Source organism: Mauremys reevesii, linkage group 14 (assembly GCF_016161935.1).
Source record: "Mauremys reevesii isolate NIE-2019 linkage group 14, ASM1616193v1, whole genome shotgun sequence".
Lineage (NCBI taxonomy): Eukaryota > Metazoa > Chordata > Testudines > Geoemydidae > Mauremys > Mauremys reevesii.
Genome location: NC_052636.1, coordinates 6,392,985 through 6,415,693, shown reverse-complemented (window position 1 = coordinate 6,415,693; position 22,709 = coordinate 6,392,985). Strand labels below are relative to the sequence as shown.

General features: G+C 51.7%; 1 protein-coding gene and 1 non-coding gene across 2 annotated transcripts in view; both read left to right on the top strand.

Annotated features, from left to right (window-relative positions):
- The window catches only part of LOC120381404 (zinc finger protein 850-like), a gene marked incomplete at both ends in the record, with an annotated part of 157,976 nt that overhangs the window by 92,234 nt on the left and 43,033 nt on the right, over positions 1-22,709 (top strand). The window lies entirely within an intron of this gene.
- Positions 11,024-11,096, top strand: TRNAF-GAA. Its single transcript has one exon. It is a non-coding gene; the product is annotated as a tRNA-Phe (tRNA).

Genomic DNA, 22,709 nt, shown 5'->3' with positions numbered 1-22,709 from the left:
CTTTGTGTCATCCGCAAACTTTGTTGGCATAAAAAGCGGGAATGTGCTAAGGTCAGTAATAAAAAGGTTAAATAAGATTGGCCCCAAAACAGATCCCTGAGGAACTCCACTAGTAACCTCCTTCCAGCCTGACAGTTCACCCTTCAATACCACCCATTGTAGTCTCCCCTTTAACCAGTTCCTTATCCACCTTTCAATTTTCATATTGATCCCCATCTTTTCCAATTTAACTAACAATTCCCCATGTGGAACCATGTCAAATGCCTTACTGAAATCGAGGCAACTTACCGAATGTCACACAAATAAGTCCATCCCTCCCCATATTCAGTCTCTGACGGGAATGTTTGAATGAGGCAGAGAACTGGGAAAGTATCGCAGTAGGAATACATTAAAAAGTGGGATTAATCAGAGCTGGGCTGCAGACAGAGCCTGTTCTACAGCTGGTGAAGTGACAGGGACACACTCCCGCTAGTGCTGGCTCTGAAATAACAGCAGCAGTAGATTGAAGAGAATGAGCTCATGGGCAGCTGCCCTGGCAGTGCATCACTCACCTGGCACGTGTTACACAAAACACAACACTTCCCCCCACTGCCACCACTTCATTATACTGTCCATGGGGCTGTTTGTCCTGCAGGACTTTGATCTCCCCGGGTGGTCCATGGTGATTCGTAACAGAGCCATTAGGGGAGCAGGAGTCATCCCAATGGAAATCTCTCCACTTCTTTCTCAGTGTTACCTTCTTAGCCCTGGCTTTGGAGGTGACATTAGCCTTATCCTGTCTTGATTTTAGGTAGGATTTTGATCACCTTCTGGGGCTTGGCAGCTTAGAACTTTTGAGGGCTTTTCTCTGCCTTTTTGGTCCCTGCTGCAGTCAGTACATTCTAGACATGGGCATGGTGACCTTCCTGGGGATCTTGACAGCTTTAGCCAGCTTCTTGGTGGCTATTTTCCTGCTCACAGCCACTGTCTTCTTCTCATGCCTTGTCCTGGGGGCCCAGCTGCTGGTTGAATGGGAAGGAGCCAAAGTGCTGGTGACTTTAGCCCGCACCAAGTGGCCTTTGCTCGTCAGACTCCTGAGCCCCAACTGGATGTGGTTCTTGTTCTTCTGCACAGCACAGCCCTGGAGAGGAGGGATCTGCAAATGTACATTCATATGATCCCTTTGTTTAACTGATGAAAACATAAACTAGACACTTAGAGGCTTGGAACTGATTTCAGCTGATGGACAGGTGTGCTAGGTTTTTATGCATTTGGACAGTGAAATGTTGAGTGTTTACATTCATTTCAAGCATCCCCGTATAGTGGAGCTCCTGAACATAATGGAGAATGGAAATCAAAATGTTTTCCCTTTTTTAAAAAAAAAATAAATGAATAAGGAGAGGCTTATTAGAGAGCACGTGTATTTGAAGCAAGGACCACTTGATCTGCAGTCAAACACTCTACCACTGAGCTATACCCCCATGAGAGCAGATACTTTCCCCATTGTAGCTGAAGCACATCAGTGATTCCAATAGCAGGGGCAGGTTCTCTCTGGGGCACAGAGATTTTTCAGGGAGTTGGTGGCTCCTTTCTTTCCTCACCCTGGAGTAAACTCAGCTTTTTACTCCATGGTACATGTTTTATGGACTAACAACAGCAGCTTGAAGAAAGAGGAGAGTGAATATCTCACTCTCAGGACTGAAGGTGGCCACGTCCCCTCTGTCTGGCCATTGCCATTGCAGGAGAGAAGGTTTCAATGGAATTGAATGCCCTGGCTCAGACTAGAGACACGGAAGGGTTTTGCTGTTCGTTGAACGGCAAAGGAAATTGTGTCTGTATGTGAAACTGAGGAGGGACATAAAATGCCCACAGGGTGGCGCAATGCCCTAAGCTAAGGCAGGAGGGTGAAGGAATGGGGCTGAGGAATGACTGAAGTGGACTCACCTGGGATTGATATGACATTTGTTTGTGTCGGGCAGTGAGAAATGTGACATTAATTCAGATGCAGGGTTGAAGCTTCTTTAGCTGCTTGTAGAACTTGAACTTGATTTCCCAGAAGGGAGAAAGGGAAAGTCTGGGGCGGCCTTTAGTCCCTGGCTGGAGCAGTGTATGAAAAAGGCTCCAGAGATGCAGCTGGCAATTACAGACCACTGAGGCTAACGTCAGTACCAGGCACATTGGGTGGAATTGTAGAGCCCAATGATGAGACCCATCGGTGAACGGAATTTGCTGGGTGTAGTGGGTGGTAACCTGGTCCCACTGCCCTGGGGCTTGAAGCAGCCCAGGAGAGGGCTGGGGCCATGCCCCAGTCAGGCCCAGCTGGCCCCTATAAGAGGCTGTGAGCCAGGTGCCCAGTCAGTCTCCCTCTGCTTGTAGAGGGAGAAGGGCCTGGCTGCAGGGACCCAAGCAAGACACCTAGAGTGGGAGCAGGGCTGGGGAAGGGCCAGAGGAGCTGGGAGCTCTGGCCTGGAAAGCCCCAGGCTGCAGGCCTGACTATAGGCTGAATAGGTGCAGGGCTGCAATGGGGCAGCCCAGGGGGAAGCAGAGGCGGCAGGTCCAAAGGCCTTTGCCTGTGATGAGTGGCTCATACTGCAGTCTGCCCCAGTGAACGGGGGCTGGATGGAGACTGGGCAGTAGTCAAGACTGAGGTGACGTGGGGATAGTGGGTGGGGGTTCCCCTGGGAGGGGGAGACCCAGAACTGTGGGGGTACTGCCAGGGAGCAGCACCCAGTAAAAGGGGCACTGGGGTCCTGGGAGGGACAGGGGGCCAGCTGCGGTAAGGCGGATCACTGGCCTGCAGAGTGTGCTCTGAGGGCTGGAGAGCTAATTCCCAAGGCAACCAGCAGGAGGCGCCACCGGGTGAGTCTGCCCCCTCTTACATTAGGGAAGAATGAACATGGTTTTGTAAAGGAAAATCATGCCTCACAAATCTACTATAATTCTTTGAGGGAGTTGTGACGTTATTGATATAAATTGGGACCATATAGAACATGGGTTGCAACCAAGGTCCTGTAGTGGCACCAAATCTTAGGTAAAGGGGGTCATATAAGATGTCTAAGACCAGGTTATGGGTTGCTGGTTATGATTATGCTGTCTGTGTGCATGTATCATTTTTAGTTGAAGTTATGTATATTGGCTCTATACTGTCTGTATTTCAAGTTGGTGATGTGCTTCTGGGTGATATCCCAGACAAGCTGGTGTTAGATCTGCTTAGCCTGCTTGATGGCCCATTAAGGACCATCAGCTACACAATTGACCCATGGAGAGAAGGCAGACACGCCTTGTGACTCAGCAAGGTATGCAGAGACTTGTACATATGACTGCAGACTCCATTTTGCTGTGATTTTCCACAGTAAGAACAGAGAGGTTCTTACACCTGGAAAAGCCTATATAAGGGCTTGGCTACACTTGCAAATTTGCAGCGCTGCAGCAGGGTGTGTAAACACACCCTCGGCAGCGCTGCACTGTGCGGCGCGCCAAAGCGCCAGTGTCGTCAATGCCCCAGCGGTGGGCGCGCGGCTCCCAGCGCTGTCCGTTATTCCCACAGGGAGCTGGAGTGGACAGCGCTGGGAGAGTTTTCTCCCAGCGCTGGGGCTTTGACTACACTTAGCGCTTCAAAGCGCTGCCGCGGGAGCGCTGCCGCGGCAGCGCTTTGAAATGCAAGTGTAGCCAAAGCCTAAGGCTGATGCCTCATCTCCATCTTGTCTTCAATCCTGCTTCTTACCTCTGGAGGAACTTTGCTACAAACTGAAGCTCTACACAAGGGACTGAGGACCCATCCCAGCGGGGGATGTTCCAGAGACTTGGTTTGAACCTGCAGTTTATGCCATCACTGCTGCAAGCCTGAACTAAGAACTTTGCCATTACTGTATGTAATTGATTCCATTTAACCAATTCTACCTCTCATCTCTACCTTTTTCCCTTTGTAAATAAACCTTTAGATTTTAGATTCTAAAGGATTGGCATCAGTGTGATTTGTGGGTAAGATCTGATGTGTATATTGACCTGGGTCTGGGGCTTGGTCCTTTGGGATCGAGAGAACCTTTTTCTTTTATTGGGGTGTTGGTTTTCATAACCATTCATCCCCAGGACGAGTGCACTGGTGGTGATACTGGGAGACTGGAGTGTCTAAGGAAATTGCTTGTGTAACTTGTGGTTAGCCAGTGGGGTGAGACCAGAGTCCTCTTTGGCTGGCTGGTTTGGTTTGCCTTAGAGGTAGAAAAACCCCAGCCTAGGGCTGTGACTGCCCTGTTTGAGAAAGTGGTCCTGAATTGGCACTCTCAGTTGGGTCCCGCCAGAACCGCATCGTCACAGGGGTCGGGTAGGAATTTTCCTCCAGGGAAGATTGGCAGAGGCCCTGGAGGTTTTTCACCTTCCTCTGCAGCATGGGGCATGGGTCATTTGCTGGAAGATTCTCTGCAGCTTGGGGTCTTTAAATCACGATTTGAGGACTTCAATAACTCAGACATAGGTTAGGGGGTTGTTACAGGAGTGGGTGGGTGAGATTCTGTGGCCTGCGTTGTGCAGGGGGTCAGACTAGATGATCATAATGGTCCCTTCTGACCTTAAAGTCTATGGGCTTGGCTACACTTGTGCTGGGATAGCTGCCCATAATGCATCACTCCCAACAGCGCTGCAAATGCTGCAAATGTGGCCACACTGCAGCGCTGGTAGCTGTGAGTGTGGCCACACACCAGCGCTGTTCCTACACAGCTGCACGACCAGCGCTGCAAACTCCCAGCGCTGCAACTCTCAAGTGTAGCCAAGCCCTATGAGTCTGAGTAAAAGCAGAATTCGCTGACTCTCTGCTTTAACTGATCACTTAGATTGGTAAAAATGTCAGCTATTCTTCTCTGTACAGTCTTGTGTGATAGACTGACATTCTCAAATATTCCCCTCTTTTCTGGACATAACTCAGGTACAGCAAGCAAGAGACACTTTTTTTTTTTTTAAAAACCTCGCCTTCTGTGAAGTGTTTCCCAGCAGCAGCAATTTCCTTTGAAATTTGAAAGCTTCCTTTAGTAATTGTATCATTCTCAGTATGTAAGTATTTATTCATCCATTCAGTGTTGAAAACGCTGAGCTCTGATTCTCTTTTTCTTTTCATTCATGGTAGCCATTACACAGCTCAAGATTTTGTTGAATAAATTCACACACAAGGGAAACACTCAGCCACACACAAAGAGAAGAGATCTCTCACGGTGCATGGCACACTAGCAAGGCACTGATGGTATCTGGAGGCCTGTAGAGGGGGAAAGAAACGACGCACATAGGGTGACCATTTCACAGCAGTAAAATAGGACCCACCCCCTCCCTGCTCTGCCCCACCACCTTAGCCCCCCGCTGGCTTCCTGCGTCCTCTCAGTCAGCCCCCTACCCACCACTCGCCTCTTTTCACGTCCTCCCTCCCCTGCCAGAAACCCCCATCCCTGCCCCTAGAATCTCTCCTAGCTCACTGCTCGCCTCTTTGCCCACCCGCCCACCTCCGACTCGTGCCCCCCACCCCGAAGTATAAACCCTCATTCGAAGACCCAGGGGTCACTATATTACTGCACACAGCAGTCAATCAATGCAGTTTTAGATAAATCTCTGCATTGTGCATTTGTGTATAACTTGTATATGACTTTGTATTGAACCTTGGTAATATGTTATAGCGAGCCCCTAAGGTAAAAGAAAAATGCCTTCTTGCTAGAAGTAGAATAAGATCTTCCCCCCACTTTGTAATCAATTGCCCTGTTGAATGAATGAGGTGTGACTGAGGAAGGCAGCACCTCCAGATAGCTGCAACCCTTGGAGAGGGGCTGGGAGCCAGATCAAGGATTCATATTACAACTAAGGCACAAATAGTCAACAACAAGGATGATTCACCACAGGAACAAGCTACCAAGGAAAGTGGTGGATTCGCCATCTCCTGATGTCATTCAGTGAAGACTAGATGCCTTTCTGGAATGTGTTTGCCTCAAAAGTAGCTCTTGTGTCATACAGGAGGCCTGTGATATTCAGGGGGTCAGATTAGATGCTCTAATGGTCTCATCTGGCCATAAAGTCGACTAATTTCTGAAAAACTGAGTGTAGCATTGGGAGCAGCATCTGATGCTTCCTGTCTAGCCAGCTTGCTGCCTAGAACGAACGCTCCTTGAGTGGGGTGATCCCCAGGGAGTAGCTCAAACCTCCAAAGTGCCTGGCCAGGGGCAGGACATTAGCCCAGCAAGGGAGGCATGTGGCAGTGACATCACAAAGGCCTTTTGCAGGAACTCAGACTATTGGTCAAAGACTATTGGTGGGGAGGTGGTGACCTCACAGAGAGATGTAAATCAGAGGGATTCCCAACGAGAGGCGTACAGCTTTCTGAGCCGGGGCTACAGCGCCACGGTACCAGTGTAGACACCCTAGTCGATGACAGTGCTGTGATTGGCCTCCGGGAGGTGTCCCACAATCCCTGTTCTCGCCTCTCTGGCCTTTGGTTTGAACTCTACTGCACTCCCTCAGGTGACCAACTATGAACCCCACCCTTAAATTCCTTGGGAATTTTGAAAGTCCCAGTTCAACAGAGACTAATTATGGTTATAGACCCATCCTGAAATTAGAGCAGGATATTGTAAAGCCTTATCTCACAGTAAAGTAACACAATTCAAACCTGTCGGCACAGAGGAGAAAGCACTCCTTCAGTTCACATTTATTGCTACTGATCTCACTGACAAACTTCCTTTTCTCAGTGCTGCTCCAGGTGTTTTCCCTCTGTTCCCTCCCAGCTGTGGTGATGGGACTGCAGCAGCTCCCCAGGGCCAGCTTTGCTCTTTCACTTACATCCTTCACTTGTTTGGACAGAGCTGTGTCTGCCCCCAGTTTAATTCACATCTGAGAGCTCAGGTACCAACAGATCGTTACAAAGGCTAAATTCCCATCACCATCAGTGGGAGGTTATCCTGGGCTGCCAGGGCTGCAGGATTTAGCCCATGGTCAGTCAAGATGCTACAGCAGCTGCACTCTTACATTGTGAGTCCTGCAGCTTCATACCAAACTGCTCTGCCATAGTCTGCAGGGGGCCTGACTTGCTGAGAATCTGGCAGAAGAGAGACTCTGGAGTAGAGAAGGAAAATGTCCTCAGCAGTCACAGCCGGCAGGAGCAGGGAAGGTTCGGTTTGTTTTTAAACTTCTCTGCCTGCTCAAGCCTTTAATCATTCCTGTGGCTCTTCTCTGAACCCTCTGCAATTTATCAGGGAAAACAACCAACCAACCAAACCAGGCTGTTCTGCCCAATGTAACAGTCTATTGCCTTTCAAGGTTGACTATAAATCAGCTCATTCTATTCACCCAAGAGTTCCACTTTAAGGGCTTTTTGTTTTCTAATTCCAATCAAACCCTGTGCAACAGCATCATTGTTAACTCATCATCTGCTCACTTCACATTCACAGGGTCACAAAGTTGGCAGGTCTAAGTCTTTCCTCCCACACCAACATGAAAAAAATCAGTGACAGAAAATGCCGTAAAGCGCCTCTGCTGCCTTGCACAACAGCCTGGGGAAATACACGAGGGGAAGTGCTTTCCTCTCTCCTCCTGACACCGGGTAACATTTCTGTCTGTCCTTGAGATCCTGCCACAGGAACAAGGCTTGAGGATGCAAATGACATGTTAAGGCTGCATTGGTTTGCACGTTCCTTTACTCCTTCAATAGTGATAAGGGTGCGTGAGCGTGAAATAATCCAGCTCTGACTTTCACACCGGAGGCAATTTTCAGGCTCACAATAAAAAAAAAACAACTTTCTTTCTAACCTGAGCAAGTTGAATCGAGTCGTTGCGAGATGATAAATCCAGAGCCCCAGGCTGACTTTCCTTCATCACATGTGTTTAGAGTAGATCACATTCACGGGGTGGGGCTCCTGCTGGGAAGTGTCTGTCCAGTGGCAGCACCCAGTGCACATTCCCCACTTACAAACTCATCTTCAGTATATCGGCCACTGAACCTAGCGAGGGGGGAGGGTCCCAGTGGTCGGGCTCCAGCCCCAGATCCCGAGCCTGGCAAGCCCGAGTCAGCCGGCCTGGGCCAGCTGTGGGGTTTAATTGTGCTGCAGACATACACGGGTGTCACAATCCCAGCTTTCTCCTCAGGGAATCAAGCCCTCGTCCCCCCCGTGACAGGCAGGGAGCGTCGCCACTGTACTCGTGAGGTCGGAACTGACACTGCCCCTGCACAGGGACCCAGGGGAACGGCTCGGGCAGCTCCTTGGCCAGCTGTGGCTGGCAGGAGACCCAGCGAGGCAGGAGCTGCTCTGGGTTCTCTGCAGGGGAGAGTAACTGGGAGAAGGGGGGAGTTTGTCTCTGATTTACAGGGAGCTTTGCCAGAGTGGAGCCTGTAGGTCACATGCTGGGGGGCTGTGACGGGCACACAGGCTCCGTGCTCTGGAACAGCTCGGAGTCAAACCCAGGCAAGAGCCTCGTCAGTGTGACTCCCAGGACGCTCTCACGGGGGGACGCCTCCTTGGCTTCAGCCCCTCCTGGGACTGACCTTGGACCTTTCAGCCCCCCTGTTCCACACCAGGAGCTTCCTGCAGTGAGTCCACCTGAGTCGGACACCTGGGAAAGCCTCACCCGCCCCGAAGGGGAGTCCTGCACCCCCAACTTCCACAGTCCCCAGTGACTCTCAGCCAGCGCTGTACAACAGAAGGTTTGTTAGGGGTCTGGGATCCAGCCTGGGAAAGTTCTGTGTTCGCACAGGAAGCAGGAAGATTCAGCAACGTCCATCTTGGGCAGACCCCGAACTCAGAGCCTGGGCTCTCCCCTCGAGTCCCCAACCCAGCAGACTCCTTGCTCCAACAGCCCGACTCAGCCAGGCCCTTTGCCCCTCGTCTGGCCTCTGTCCTGTTTCCCTGGCAACCTGCTCACCTGGCCTCCAGCTCGTTCTTTATTCTCCGACTGCTCCCAGCCAGCTGGCCTCTTGCAGCAGGTGCGCCCCGGCCATCGGTTGCTAGGAGACAGAATTTGTGGCCATTGTCTGGGCCCAGGCAGCTCAACAGCAGCCACACCTGCCCTTTGGGGGTCTCTGCCAAGATTTAACCCCCTTGTCCCACCGCTGAGATCCGTGGTCCCAAAACACTTCAGGGTCATGCCCCCACCCCGTCCATGCTCCCCCCGAGTCGTGGCTGGGAGTGGGGCCGCAGCTAAGGGGGAAGGGACACAGACAGGGGTAAGGGGGCTGAGGCAGGGGCCAGAGCTGGGGCTGGAGCCAAGAGTGGAGCTGGGTGGCTCCCCCTCCCCGCCCCATGGGGGCTGGCCCAGGCCCAGCTGCATCCCCCTGAATGTTACTCCATTCCCCCTGGCAGGGTGCACCCCACATTTTGGACCTTTAACCTAGATAATCGTGCAACAAATAGGGGAAACTGAGGTACACACAAGATGCAAACAAAACATCCAGAAAATTCCCACTTCGTCAAAGGGGTGTCAGTGGGGTCGGAGCTGGGCAGCAGCACAGGAAAGTGGGGAGGTTAAACTGCAAAACATCCCCCTGTGTTCCCGCAAAAGCCTCTCGTTTATCCCCTAACCCCCTCCCCATTAAAATCTCCACCCCTGCCCTGGCACACAGAGACCCCCTCACTCCAACACAGATTTTTAACTTTTCTTACTTGTCCTTGGCCTTCCACAAAATGACCCAGGGCTTTTACAATGAGAATGAGAAAACAAATTAAATCAAACCCAAAGAAACCGCTATCGACCTCCCCACCACACACACTTTGGGTCTGAATTTTTCTACTGAAATGTTGAGGCAATAAAACTCTCACTGCTCTTGTCCAGAAACAAACCTAAGCCCCCCATGCAGTACCTGGGGCATCTATGTCTGACCCACCAAGGCTTCAGCTCCTTTGGGGAGATTTCCAGCTGCCCAGTCCTGCTGCTATTCCAGGGGAGCAATTCCTGGCTCCTGTCAGCATTTATCTCAGCCCCGTTCTGGGCATCACAGGTTTCTCCGCGAAAGGGCAGCGAGTGGTTCTAGGGGCCAGTGATCCTCCTCCAAATCGAGCTAGAACCTGAGACTTCTTCCCCTTCCCCAGGTTGTGGGCGGGGAGGCATTTCACAGAGCTCTCGGAGCTATAGCCCGTGGCTAAGGAGAGAGAAAAAGCCTCCCATCCCCCTCTGCTCTGGGGGCTGGGTTTCCTCCTGAAGCCTCTGCCCCCCACCTAGTGCCTATGGCTCATCCCTGACCCTTGCTGCTGCTCCTTGCTATAGACTGTGAAAGGAGCGGAGGCAGCAGAGGAGCTTTCTGGGGACGCAGATCTGAGGCTTTGGGAAAGCCACATTGTCTGAGACATCAGAGCTCTGCAAACCAGGCAGCCACCCCCTCAATCCGAGGCCTGTTCCAGCCCTGAGTCTGGGCTGCCGCAATCCCTCACCCAGAGCAGGGCGCCCACAGATTACAGCCTGGAAATAGGCGTGTGAGACTAACTCCTGTTCTCCCTGACAGGGCCTCCCCTAGACCAAGTGGCATCCCAGGCAAGAAGTGTCTTCAGTGCCCCCCCCCCCACTCCATATGTTAAACCATTGAATACCTTATTTTTATTGCATTTGTAGCTCATTTCATGATTTCGATGCACAATCTGGATGCAGGATTTTCTCTATCATATAAGACAATAAATGTTCATGCTAGGATGTGTAAATCTGTATTTATTCATGCCGTATATAAGCAAATGAAAAAATAATTTCTTTTAAGCATATAGAAACTTTTAATTTTGACAGTAACTGAAATGTACTAACATCTAGAAATGGAACTGTCACCAGCACAGGGTGGGCTGGTATTAAATAGTGTTACAGTCGGAGACAGACAGCGTTAGGATGTTAACCCCAGCCCTTTGTTCAAAGGTCGCTTCTCTCGCCTTTCCCCCATGAACTGAAGCGCAGCATTCAAGAGATCCAGAGACTAGTTGATGACGTTTCCAAGTGCTAAAATAGCAAGCGATGTCCGTCTTGCATTGGCCATTATTGACTGGAGAGATGGTTTATGGAGAATAAACTTCAAGGTGAGAAGCAGTAGCCCAAAAAGGCCCCTGCAGGTGCTGAAGTAGCTCAGTTGGGAGAGCATTAGACTGAAGATCTAAAGGTCCCTGGTTCAATCCCAGGTTTCAGCAGGCTGTTTCATCCTCTTCCTGCAGCAGTGAGCTCTTTCCTGGAAGCCCAGCACTGCCTTTACTCAATGCAAGTCCTCATTTTGGGCTTCACTGCAGGAAAAGGCAGCATTGGCTTCTGCACCCAGTTGGCCCACGGACCTTTCTTTCTTCTCTTGCTGCTTCTCAGCAAGGGGACGAAAAAGAAGCTCCCCTTCAAGCTAGAGTCACAAGGGTGATGTAAGGACGACTTCCTGATACCTGGCTCCAGTCCTCTGCTCTTCCAGCTGACCCATCAGAGAGCTGCTGCCAGTTTCTCCAGGTTCGCCCATCAGTGTGTGCCAGGGTGAGCACCACCAAAGTGCAGGAATTTGAGGGCGGGGCAGGTCAGTGCACTGTAATGGAGTTTCTGTCGTGTTGTGGTTCTCACATTTCCCTAACCTGCATCAAGCCGGCTAGGCAGAACTGGAGATTAGCTAATGTAGTTCCTATATTCAAGAAGGGGAAAAAGTGACCCGGGGAACTATAGGCCTGTTAGTCTAACATCTGTAGTATGCAAAGTCATGGAAAAATCTTAAAAGAGAGAGTGGTTCCGGAGCATGAGGCCGATGGCAACTGGGATAGATTACAGCATGGATTTATGAAAGGTAGATCGTGCCAAACCAACTTGATCTCCTTCTTTGAGAAAGTAACAGATTTCTTAGACAAGGGAAATGCGGTGGATATCATATATCTGGATTTCAGTAAGGCGTTTGATACGGTACCGCATGAAGAATTACTGGTTAAATTGGAAAAGATGGGGATCGAAATGAAAATCCAGAGGTGGATAAGGAGCTGGTTAAATGGGAGACTGCAGAGGGTAGTATTGAAGGGGGAACTGTCCGGTTGGAGGGGGGTTACCAGTGGAGTTCCTCAAGGCTCGGTTTTGGGTCCGATTTTATTCAATCTATTTATTGCTGACCTGGGAACCAAGAGTAGGAGTGGGCTGATAAAGTTTGCGGATGACACCAAGTTGGGGGGTATTGCCAATTCAGAAGAGGATCGGGATATTCTCCAGGGAGATTTAGATGACCTTGTAAACTGGAGTGTTAGTAACAGGATGAAATTCAATAGTGAGAAGTGTAAGGTTATGCATTTAGGGATGACTAACAAGAACTTTAGTTATAAGCTGGGACGCACCAGTTGGAAGTAACGGAGGAGGAGAAGGACCTAGGAGTCCTGGTTGATCGTAGGATGACTATGAGTAGGCAATGTGATGTGGTTGTTAAAAAGCTAATGCGGTCTTGGGTTGCATTAGGCGAGGTATTTCTAGTAGGGATAAGGAGGTGCTAGTCCCGTTATATAAGGCGTTGGTGAGACCTCATTTGGAGTATTGTGTGCAGTTTTGGTCTCCCATGTTTAAGAAGGATGAATTCAAACTAGAACAGGTACAAAGAAGGGCCACTAGAATGATCCGAGGAATGGAAGGCCTTTCGTATGAAAGGAGACTTGAGGAGCTCGGTTTGTTTTCCTTAACCAAAAGAAGGATAAGAGGAGATATGATCACACTCTTTAAATATATCAGAGGGATAAATACCAGGGAAGGAGAGGAATTATTTCAGCTCAGTGCTAATGTGGACACGAGGACAAACGGATATAAATTGTCAGTCAGGAAATTCAGGCTTGAAATTAGACGAAGGTTTCTAACCATCAGGGGAGTACAATACTGGAACAGCCTACCGAGGGAAACAGTGGGGGCGAAGGACCTCCATGACTTTAAGATTAAGCTAGATAAGTTTATGGAGGAGATGGTATGATAGGATAACGGGCTTAGTCAATAGGTCAATTAAGTGCCACACTGGTAAATAGTACAATGGGTCAATGGTATGATATAATCTTTTCCAGAGGGTTTGGCTGGAGAGTCTTGCCCGCATGCTCGGGGTTCAGCTGACCGCCATATTTGGGGTCGGGAAGGAATTTTCCTCCAGGGAAGATTGGCAATGGCCCTGGAGGTTTTTCGCCTTCCTCCGAAGCATGGGGCAGGGGTCGCTTGCTAAGGAGTGGGTGGATCGGCTTATGTGGCCTGCATCTTGCAGGAGGTCAGACTAGATGATCATAATGGTCCCTTCTGATCTTGAATTCTATGATTCTATGACACCAACTTGTCTGGGGTGTTTCCCAGAAGCAGAGCACAAGTTTGAAATACAGGCAGCATAGAACCAATATTCATAACATCAACTACAAAAATGATACACATCTAGAGATAGCATCATTATTAACCAATCAGAACCTCTCCATAGACCCCCTTACACAACTACCTTTATACAATATTGGCTGCAAATATAGAACAGTGGTTGCAATGGTGATCTATACAGTTACAGTTTATGTCAATAACGTCACAGGAGGTGACACGGCATCAGTGAGACTGATACTGGAATACTGCCTCCAGTTTTGGTGTCCTCGTTTGAAAAAGATGTTGTGAAATTAGAGTTTGGGACAGCAAAGATCCACCAAATGTTCTGAGGGCTGGAGAAGATTGAAAGGTGACTTCATTGAAGTGTTGAAGTGTCTTAATGGAGAGAAAAGACTGGGTATTAAAGGGCTCTTGAATCGAGCAGAAAGGCATAACAAGACTCAGTGGCTGGAAGGTGAAAAGAGACAAATTCATATTACAACTAAGGCACAAATATTCAACAGCGAGGATGATTCACCACAGGAACAAGCTACCAAGGGAAGTGGTGGATTCTCCATCTCTTGATGTCATTTCATGAAGACTAGATGCCTTTCTGCAATGTGTTTGCCCCAAAAGTAGCTATGGTGTCCTACAGGAGGCCTGTGATATGCAGGGGGTCAGATTAGATGCTCTAATGGTCTCTTCTGGCCATAAAGTTGACTCATTTCTGAAAATCTGAGTGTAGCATTGGGAGCAGCGTCTGATGTTTCCCTGTCTAGCCGGCTTGCTGCCTAGAACGAACGCTCCTTGAGTGGGGTGATCCACAGGGAGTAGCTCAAACCTCCAAAGTGCCTAGGCAGGGGCAGGACATTGGCACAGCAAGGGAGGGGTGTGGCAGTGACATCACAAAGGCGTTTTGCAGGACCTCAGACTATTGGTCCAAGGTGGTGGGGAGGTGGTGACCTCACAGAGAGATGCTGACAACAGCCAGGTAGGACAGGGGCGAGGGGCCAGGGAAAGCTCAGAGACCCCTGTGGCTTTGCTTCAGCAAGTCTCCTTCTCCAGGTCTCTCTTTGAGGACTGAGAGAGTATTCGGGTTCACGGACGTGAGCACCAGGAGGAACCTCTTTCGAGTTTTCTCCTTCCCCTTTAGTGATTTTACTGGAAAACAGCCGTCCCTGTTTACAAGGTAAGAGCCTCCTGGAAGTTTGAAACCTGTTCAGTCTGATCCAGCTGGTGACAGCTGAATTCTAGGCATGGAAAACACGAGCTTAAGGAGGCAGAATTTTATTCCGCACCTGGGATTTTGTCCCTTAGAATCACTGGGGACATTAGGGTTTGTCCTTTGTGTTTCACCTTTCCTCCTCCTTTCTCTTCATCTCTTCCTTCTTTTGTCCTTTCTCCTATTCCCCTCCCACTACCGTGTGTGTGTGTGTTGTTGGAGAGGGCTCTGCAGCTCCCACTGTCGGAGCTCCACCCAAAAATGTGGGGCTGAAATAATGCTCTGGCAGTGATCCCCACCAGTGACCTGGGCCATCCTTTGGGCTCTCTGGTGAGAACCCTCAGCCTCCCGTCCTCAGTCTCTACCCTGATTGGCTGAGCAAGGGGTTACTGACAGGGAGGAGACTCAGGTCCTTGTTCTCTTTTAAGACCAAGGAAATAAGTCAGAACCAGTTCTATGTTTGATGAATTTTGCTGCTTCTCTGCATTAATGGTCTCTGAGCAGTTCATGATTCTCTCTAACATTGCAGTTCTCCTCAAATACTTGCTGAATAATTCCTGTGCACTGTTGTTGGTCTGGAGCTCATCTGAGAGCACTTTATTCAGGTCATTCAATGTCTGAAATTCAAGATCCGATGGTTAGTTTGAAAATCAGGGCTCTTGGGTTCTATTCCCAACTCTGCCACTGGCTGGCTGTGTGACCTCAGACAAGTCAATTCTCCTTTCTCAGCCTTAGCTTCTCCCTCTTTCGAGTAGGGATAATAATGATCCACTCCTACCTACCTCAACGTGCGTGGAGGCAGGGCCGGCTCTAGATTTTTTGCCGTCCCAAGCAAAAAAATTGTTTGGCTTCCCCCACCCCACCCCTGGGCTCCCCCCTGCACCTCCCTGCCACCCCAGCCCTGGGCTCTCCCCACACACATACCCCTGCACTCTTCTTCCACCCCAGGGTCACTGGTAACTTGCTCCCATGTGGGTCATTCAGCAGGGATTTTGGATGTGCACAGAACACAGACAGGACTGGTTCCCATATGGTTACAGAGCTGCAGTAAAGTGGAACAATTTTCAGCTTGTGTGATTGGAGGAGATCTGGATGCATATTGTAAGACTGTCCTCCATACATGAGGAAAAGTTGAGGTGCCTTTATTATTCTTTGTTCCACTCTTTGTTTCTATGGGGAATTTGCCAATGCAATATCACTGTCTTCCTTTAAACAAATAAAACAAAAACAAACAAAAAGGCAATGGCTGTTGAAAATAGCAATTCCAGTCCTAATAACCCCTGGGAAGCATTTCTTGCTCAATTTTATCCTACTTTTTCTACAGCAAATGACAGTGGATCAGTATATTTGATTTGGAAGAAAACAGCTGCCCAAACTGAGCTGGAGCACTCCTGAATGTTGAGGTATTCAAATCTGGAAGGCAGGTGCTAGATTCCTTTCTGAACATTAGCTAAACCTGGAAAGGAAAAGTCAATTCCTGCTTCCATGGTTCAGGAGTGGAAATCCTCCTACGTGCCTGGTGCTGTATCTAGAGCTGCCCAGGTCCAGCAGAGCCTCCTCCTCACTTTTCATTTTAACTTCTGGTGGGATCCACGTACCTCCTTGCCAGGCTTCAGCTAGAGAGGGGCCCTGTCCATTTAGTCCCCAATTCCTTCTTTGGGGCTGCCAGGTGAGGTCACACCAGTATCCCTCAGCCTGTCTGGGGATGTCTTCTGAAGGGGATGTCTGGGGCAAAGCTTTCTAGTCCAAAACGTCAGTGGCTGGAGGGGAGCACCATTTTCAGTAGTGAAATTTTGGGAATTGCACTGATGGCCTGCTGGGTCACTGACTGAGGCTGTATCCTTGGGGGGTTGAGGGGGCACGTGGGGAGCGGGTGGGCGAGCGGGTGGGCAAATGGCAGGTGGGCACAGAGGTGAGCAGTGACAGCAGGGGCTCTAGGGGCGGGCATGGGGTTTCTGGCAGGGGAGGGAGGAGGTGAAAGGAGGGGAGTGGTGGGTGGGGACTGACTAGCAGGAGAGGCAGCAGGCCAGCAGGGGGTTAGGGGGTGAAGAGGGGTGTGACGGTGAGATCTGGTCACCCTATGGGGCCATTTCTTCTCCTCCCCAAACCTTCCTTTTTGGCCCACAGCTGTTTCAGGGGGGGGCAGTGCTGGGGAAGGAGGGTTTGTTTCCAAAGGGATGGGTGGTGCTGGGGGGGTGTTTCAAGGGGGCTGGGTGGCACAGCGGGGGGGGGCGCAATTTTATATTCTTGCCTTGGGTGTAAAAATAGCAAATTACAGCTCTTGGACCCCATATTGTGCTAGGTGCTGTACAATCCCTGGACAACACTGGGACACCCAGGGGGTTCCCCTCAATCTCCCTGAGCCTCTGCTGCCCAACTTCTTCTGACTCCATTTGGATCACACCTGCCCCCCCCCCGCAAAAAAACCACCTTTCCAAAGAGTCCTTCTTTCCCTGCCCCCTGATTCTGCTTTCACACCCTGGGCCCATCTCCTCTATTCATCACACCCGCCCCAGGTGAGCAAAGATGGAGGCAACTTCAGCCACTGGAGCCAGCCCCAGCGAGCGCTGCAGCCCGCCCGGGGGGTGTTTGCAGACACAGGAAGGGAGCAGCTGGGGGTGGGGGGTGCTGGGAAGTAGGAGGCAGGAGAACAAATCCCAGAGGGGGGGGCAGCTCCTGGGGGCGGGGCTCTGGCAATGCCCGGGGGCGGGGCAGCTCCTGGTGGCGGGGCTCTGGCACAGCCCGGGGTGGGGCAGCTCCTGGGGGCGGGGCTCTGGCACAGGCTGGGGCGGGCAGCTCCTGGGGCGGGGCTCTGACACAGCCCGGGAGCGGGGCAGCTCCTGGGGCGGGGCTCTGGCATAGGCTAGGGCGGGGCAGCTCCTGGGGCGGGCTCTGGCACAGCCCGGGGCGGGGCTCTGGCACAGCCCGGGGCGGGGCAGCTCCTGGGGCGGGGCTCTGGCACATTGTGACGCAGGAGCCCGGGCCCAGCAGCTGCTCCCTGGTGGCCACGTGCTGCCAGCAGCGCTGGAGCCGCCGGGGCCGGAGCGGAGCCGCTGTTCTCAGCTGCAGCAGGAGCTGCCCCCGGCCCCGCTGGGCTCCAGGTGGGGACAGAGCCTGGGGCTCGGGGCCCCTGGGTGCGGCTGGCGGGGCGGTAGGGAGAGGCCGGAGCTGCAGGCGGGGAGGCGGTGGGGCAGGCGGGGTTGATCGGTCTCCGGGCACCAGGCGAGCCCCGGGGCAGAGTGTGTGTGTGAGTGTCCCGGGCCCAGGCGTGCGCAGGGGGGGAGCCCCGGCACCCCAATGCCCTGAGCCCGGCTGGGGAGGTTGCTCCCCCCCTCCCATGGGGGCTCCGGGGGGGGGAGGCTGCAGCGGCTGCAGGCGGGTGCTCGGCCCCCCCGGGAATGACCCGCTGCCGGCAGCTTGTGGCGCCTCCTCCGCGGAGCTTTTCCCCAGGGGCGGCCTGGGCGCAGCTGCGATCAGCTGTTTGCGGGGCAGGCTCCGCTCCGCTGCTCCCCCGGGGTCAGTGGGGGGGCGGGGCCAGCAGCTCCAGCCCGAGGAAGCTGGAGCAGTTGGGAGCGCGGGGGGTTGCGGGGCACGGGAAGGGCTGGGGCAGCTGGGAGCGGGCAGCCGCGGGGAGCCCCGGGAATGGGGCAGTGACCCTGGCTCCCAGCCCGGGGCAGGGCGCTAGGGAGGGGGACGGGAGAGGGTGTGAGGAGAAATTAGAGGGGGCAGGTTCCCAGATCTCTGACCCTCCCCGGCACACTCACTGCAGCGTCCCTGCCCAGGGTCACTTCCTGTGACCGAGGTGAGGAGCAGAGAGAGGAAGAACCAGCCCCGGACTCTCCCTGTTCCCTGCGGCAGGAGTGCGCTGCCCTGGGGCAGGGTCAGGGGACCCCCAAGGGGCTCCTTTGGGTCTGGTCTGGTCCAGGGTTTGGTTCACACCCTGTTGCTGGGAGGGCTTCAAAATGTCTTGCTGGTTACTGCTGCTGGGGAGCACAAGGGGAAAGGAGGGGTGAAGGGGTGCAGGAGAGGGCAGTGGCTGGTGGCACAGGAGGGGGTGCAGGGGTTGGGCTGCAGAATGACGCCCACCTCTCGCTCCAGCTCATCCCAGCCTCCCATGGGACAGGAGAAATGGCTGCAGTGGAGCCAGCTCAGGTAGGGGTTATTGGGGGTTGCTGGTGGGTTCCTGCTGGAGGAGGGGCAGGAAATACTGAAGCGGTGGCAACTTCTGGGGAGTTAGGGCTGGAGGGGGACAGGGAATACCCTGGGTGAGGATAGGGAGTGGGGACTGAGTGTGACAAACCTGCTGGGATTTGTTAACATGGGCCTAGATCCTCAGAACAAACACTTGGGTGTTGGGGGAGAAAATTCTAATTTGTGAAACAGGAAACAGACAAAGCAACTCCTGGGCAGGGCTGGGAAAACTGACCAGGTTTCCAGTGCTGAACCTCAGCCTGCTAGCCAGGGGCTGGTGTGACATGGAAAGGGGGCACCCAGCAGGGAGGTGTAGGGAAGATGTCCTGCCCTCACATCCAGCAGCTGGCAGTGGGGAGGGTGTTGGGTTCTCTACCATGGGGCTGTGCCTGGACCCTACTGGGGGCTCCATCTCCTGTATCAGCCTCTGGCGAATAGGTCTGTGGTGGATCTGCTGGGAGAGACGAGGGGCTCTCACTTCGTCCCCTCACCCAGATGTCTCCTGGCTGCTCTCAGCAGTGTGGGGATAGGACTCTGCTGACTCTCTCAGAGCTTCCATTTGATTGGCTCCTTTCCTCCATGAATAGTGGGAATGTGAGGGGCAGCAGGTCCTGAGTGTTGGGCTCTTGCTCTTTCAGGGGCCAGTGACCTTCGAGGAGGTGGCTGTGTATTTCACCAGGAAGAGTGGGCTCTGCTGGACCCCACTCAGAGAGCCCTCTACTGGGATGTCATGCAGGAGAACTGTGAGAATGTGACCTCGCTGGGTAAGGGTTCCTGTCCCCTCGGTTTTTAGAAAGAGAAATGCAGCGTTAAGGTTCATGCCACTCCCCCAATGCCACCTCTGCTCTGCCCTGTTTCAGCATCACCCCGACATGCCAGAGACACCCACACTAGCCCTCTCCCCTCCCCTGTTACAGAGCGCTCTAGGAACAGAGCAGTACAGCAGACTGTCTAACATGTTCTTCTCTTTGCTAAGATAATATTCTGGTTCAACTCCATCATAGCAAACAGAAGCTTCCTCCCCCTGGCCTGCTGTCCAGTACTGAACCTCCTGCACCCAGGCCAGCTGAGACTTGCACAGTGTTACTACCCCCTTGCCCTCAACCTGAGTTTTCCTTGTGAGTCACTGCCTTCACTTACCCCTCACTAAGCCCCACAGGTCACTCGAACATACACCACCAGGGTGCTGACAACCCCCATGGCAAGAACACACCCTTGGACACCTTTGCTGACAAAGCCTACAACACTCAGCACGGAAATGAGGCAGAATTGCCCTCCAAGTTTCACATGCACCTCTCTGCATAGCACAGGCACAGCTCTGCCCAGCTGCTGCAACCCATCCCTCCATCAGCCAGTCACAGCTACAGCTGGCCCAGTGCACACAGCTGGAGGCATACGGATAGATGCTGGGATTCCCACCTGTGAGCACAGCACAGACAATGTCTTAGTCTTTCCTCGGATCGATTATAGGTTCATAGCTTTGAAGGCCAGATGTGACTATTAGGTCATCTACTCTGACGTCCTTTATACCACAGACCATAGAATTCATCCCGTTACTGCTGCATTGAGCTGAATACCTGAGTCCCTGTGGCAGTTGGTTAACCTTTGCACGGCCCACGCAGAACCATTCTCACTGGTTCTGGCCAGCTACAGGGTTAAGGGTTGGGGGAAAGTTTACATTAACTTTTCACTTCCTGGTCTGCAGAGGTTTAAGTTTACTCACCGTCCATATGGTGCAAGGCAGGAGACAGCACTGGGCAACCTTAACTCTGCATTAATGTAGCTTATGAGCATTTAGTTTCCTGTTTTAAAAAATGGATGCTTTTGCCGCTATAGCTGTGTCTGTAATTGAGCTTTGGCCAGCAGAGCCATGTTGGATGGGGTGCGTGTGTGCGCATGTGTGTGTGGGCACTTTTTCACAGCCTTAAACAATAGAGCTGGACTGGCAAAGCTTTTAAGAGATACCTAAGACCTACCTAACTAGTTCTTCGACAGATACCTGACACGCCACCTTTGGGTGAACGAATATGCGTGTACCTGGTCTGTGGGATCCTAGTAAAACATTAGGCACCCTGTGCCCTCTGCCAGGTGGCATCAAGAGGTCCATGATGAGTCACATCCTCCTCCTCCTCCAGTCGCTACATTAGAGTGTCTTTAGAATGAGTCGGCTGATCCCCGTTCCAGCCTTCTGTTTGGGTTCCACGGGGCTCTGTCCTCGGGCCTCTTCTTTTCTTCCTCTGCACCTTATTTCTGAGGAATCTCATCCGCGCACACACATTCAGCTACCATCTCTGTGCTCCTAACTCCCAGTTCTGCCTCTCTGCTCCTGGCCTGTCTCCTTCTGTTGCAACTGAAATCTCAGCCCCTCTCTCTCATCTCCTCACTGATGTCCAGCCATCAGCTAAAGATCAACAGCTGAATCAAAGCTCTTAATATTTCCCCCAAGCCCTCCCCCCACCTTCTTTCTCTATCACGCAGACAGCACCATTGTGCTGCCTGTCACTCAGGCCCATAACTGTGCAATACCTTTGTCACGGAGCTCCTCTGGGGCCTCCTATCCAGGCTGTGCCTACATCTTGCATTTTCTCTTGCGTAACATCCTTAACAATTGGCCTTTCCTATCTATCCGCGCAGCTAGAGCTCTTAGTCATCCTCTCCTGTCTCAGTTACTCCAACATCCTTTTCTGACCTCACCTTGCGCATCTCCATTCAGAAGGAAAGCGCCCTCCTGGTCCTCGAACATGACTTATGAGGGAAGGTTGAAAGAACTGGGCATGTTTAGTTTTGAGAAAAGAGTGAGTGGGGAACTGAGAACAGTCTTCAAATATGTCAAGGGTTGTTACAAGAGAGCAGTGATTAACTGTTCATCACGTCCACTGAAGGTAGGAGGAGAAGTAATTGGCTTGATCTGCTGCAAGGGAGGTTGAGGGTGGGTAATACAAAAACCTTTTCAGCGATAAGGATAGGGAAGTGCTGGAATGGATTACAAAGAGAGGGGTTGTGGAATTCTTGTCCCAGGAGGGTTTTAAGAACAGGTCAGACAAACTTCTGGCATATTTACACCTGATCCTGCCGCAGGGCGATGGGAATGGATTAGATGACTTCTTGAGGTCCCTTCCAGCCTATATTAGAAGATTTTAGGATTCATTGCCTTAGCCCTTTGCTTTGATCACGTCTCCTGGTGGAGAATTCGGACCATTTGTGTGGATCGGCTGCGGGTACAAATTTTGTTCCTAGAGCTCTGAAAATCTGCAGATATCCATGGACCATTTTTGCGGATAGCAGATCGGATGCAGATATAAATTTTGTATCCATGCAGGGCTCTACCTGTCTTACTTCTGTCTATACCTACAACTTAAATCTATTTCGTACACAGTGACTACATCTGAAATAACATATGAGATCACCATAACAATGATCAATGAATGATAAAACGAACTAATTGGCTCCATGAACCACGGAGACTCTTCCTTTTCCATCCCCACCTGCAAGAGCTGCCGTCTCTCTTCTCTGCATGTTCTTTGGATCTTCGAATTTGTCCCTCCTGAAGTCACATGGCCTGATTCTTATTTTTCACATTCTCCTTTGGCAGAAGAATTGGTCTGTGGCTCTTGAACTACACCATCTAATTTGCCAGCTTTCTCCACACACAGTGTTTTTTATGCTCCTTCCCTTTATACCTGACTCACTAGGTTCCCTAATGCCGCAGGAGGTGCTTTCCTGACATCTAATGCTGCTGAGATCCTGCCTTCAGTGATATCCCTGCCCTTCCTGGTCCTTACTCCACTGAACCCTCCCAGCCCATGCTTCCTGTTCCCAGCTTCCCCTGGACTCTCTTTTTGGCTCTGGACCTGTCTGTCAGCAAGAAGCAGTGCCAGGGACACTTGCCCTCTGTCTGGAGTCTTCACTTTCTGGGAAATGCAGTTCCAGTCTCTGTTTTTTAGGAGCCACTTTGATAATGAGTGTCTGGCTATGTGTTTCCCAGCAAAGAAGGGGATAGTTAAATCCCTCCTAAGCAGAGTGTTCTGCACCTTTGAGCACCTGGGGAGCTGGCCTCATGATTTTATTGTTT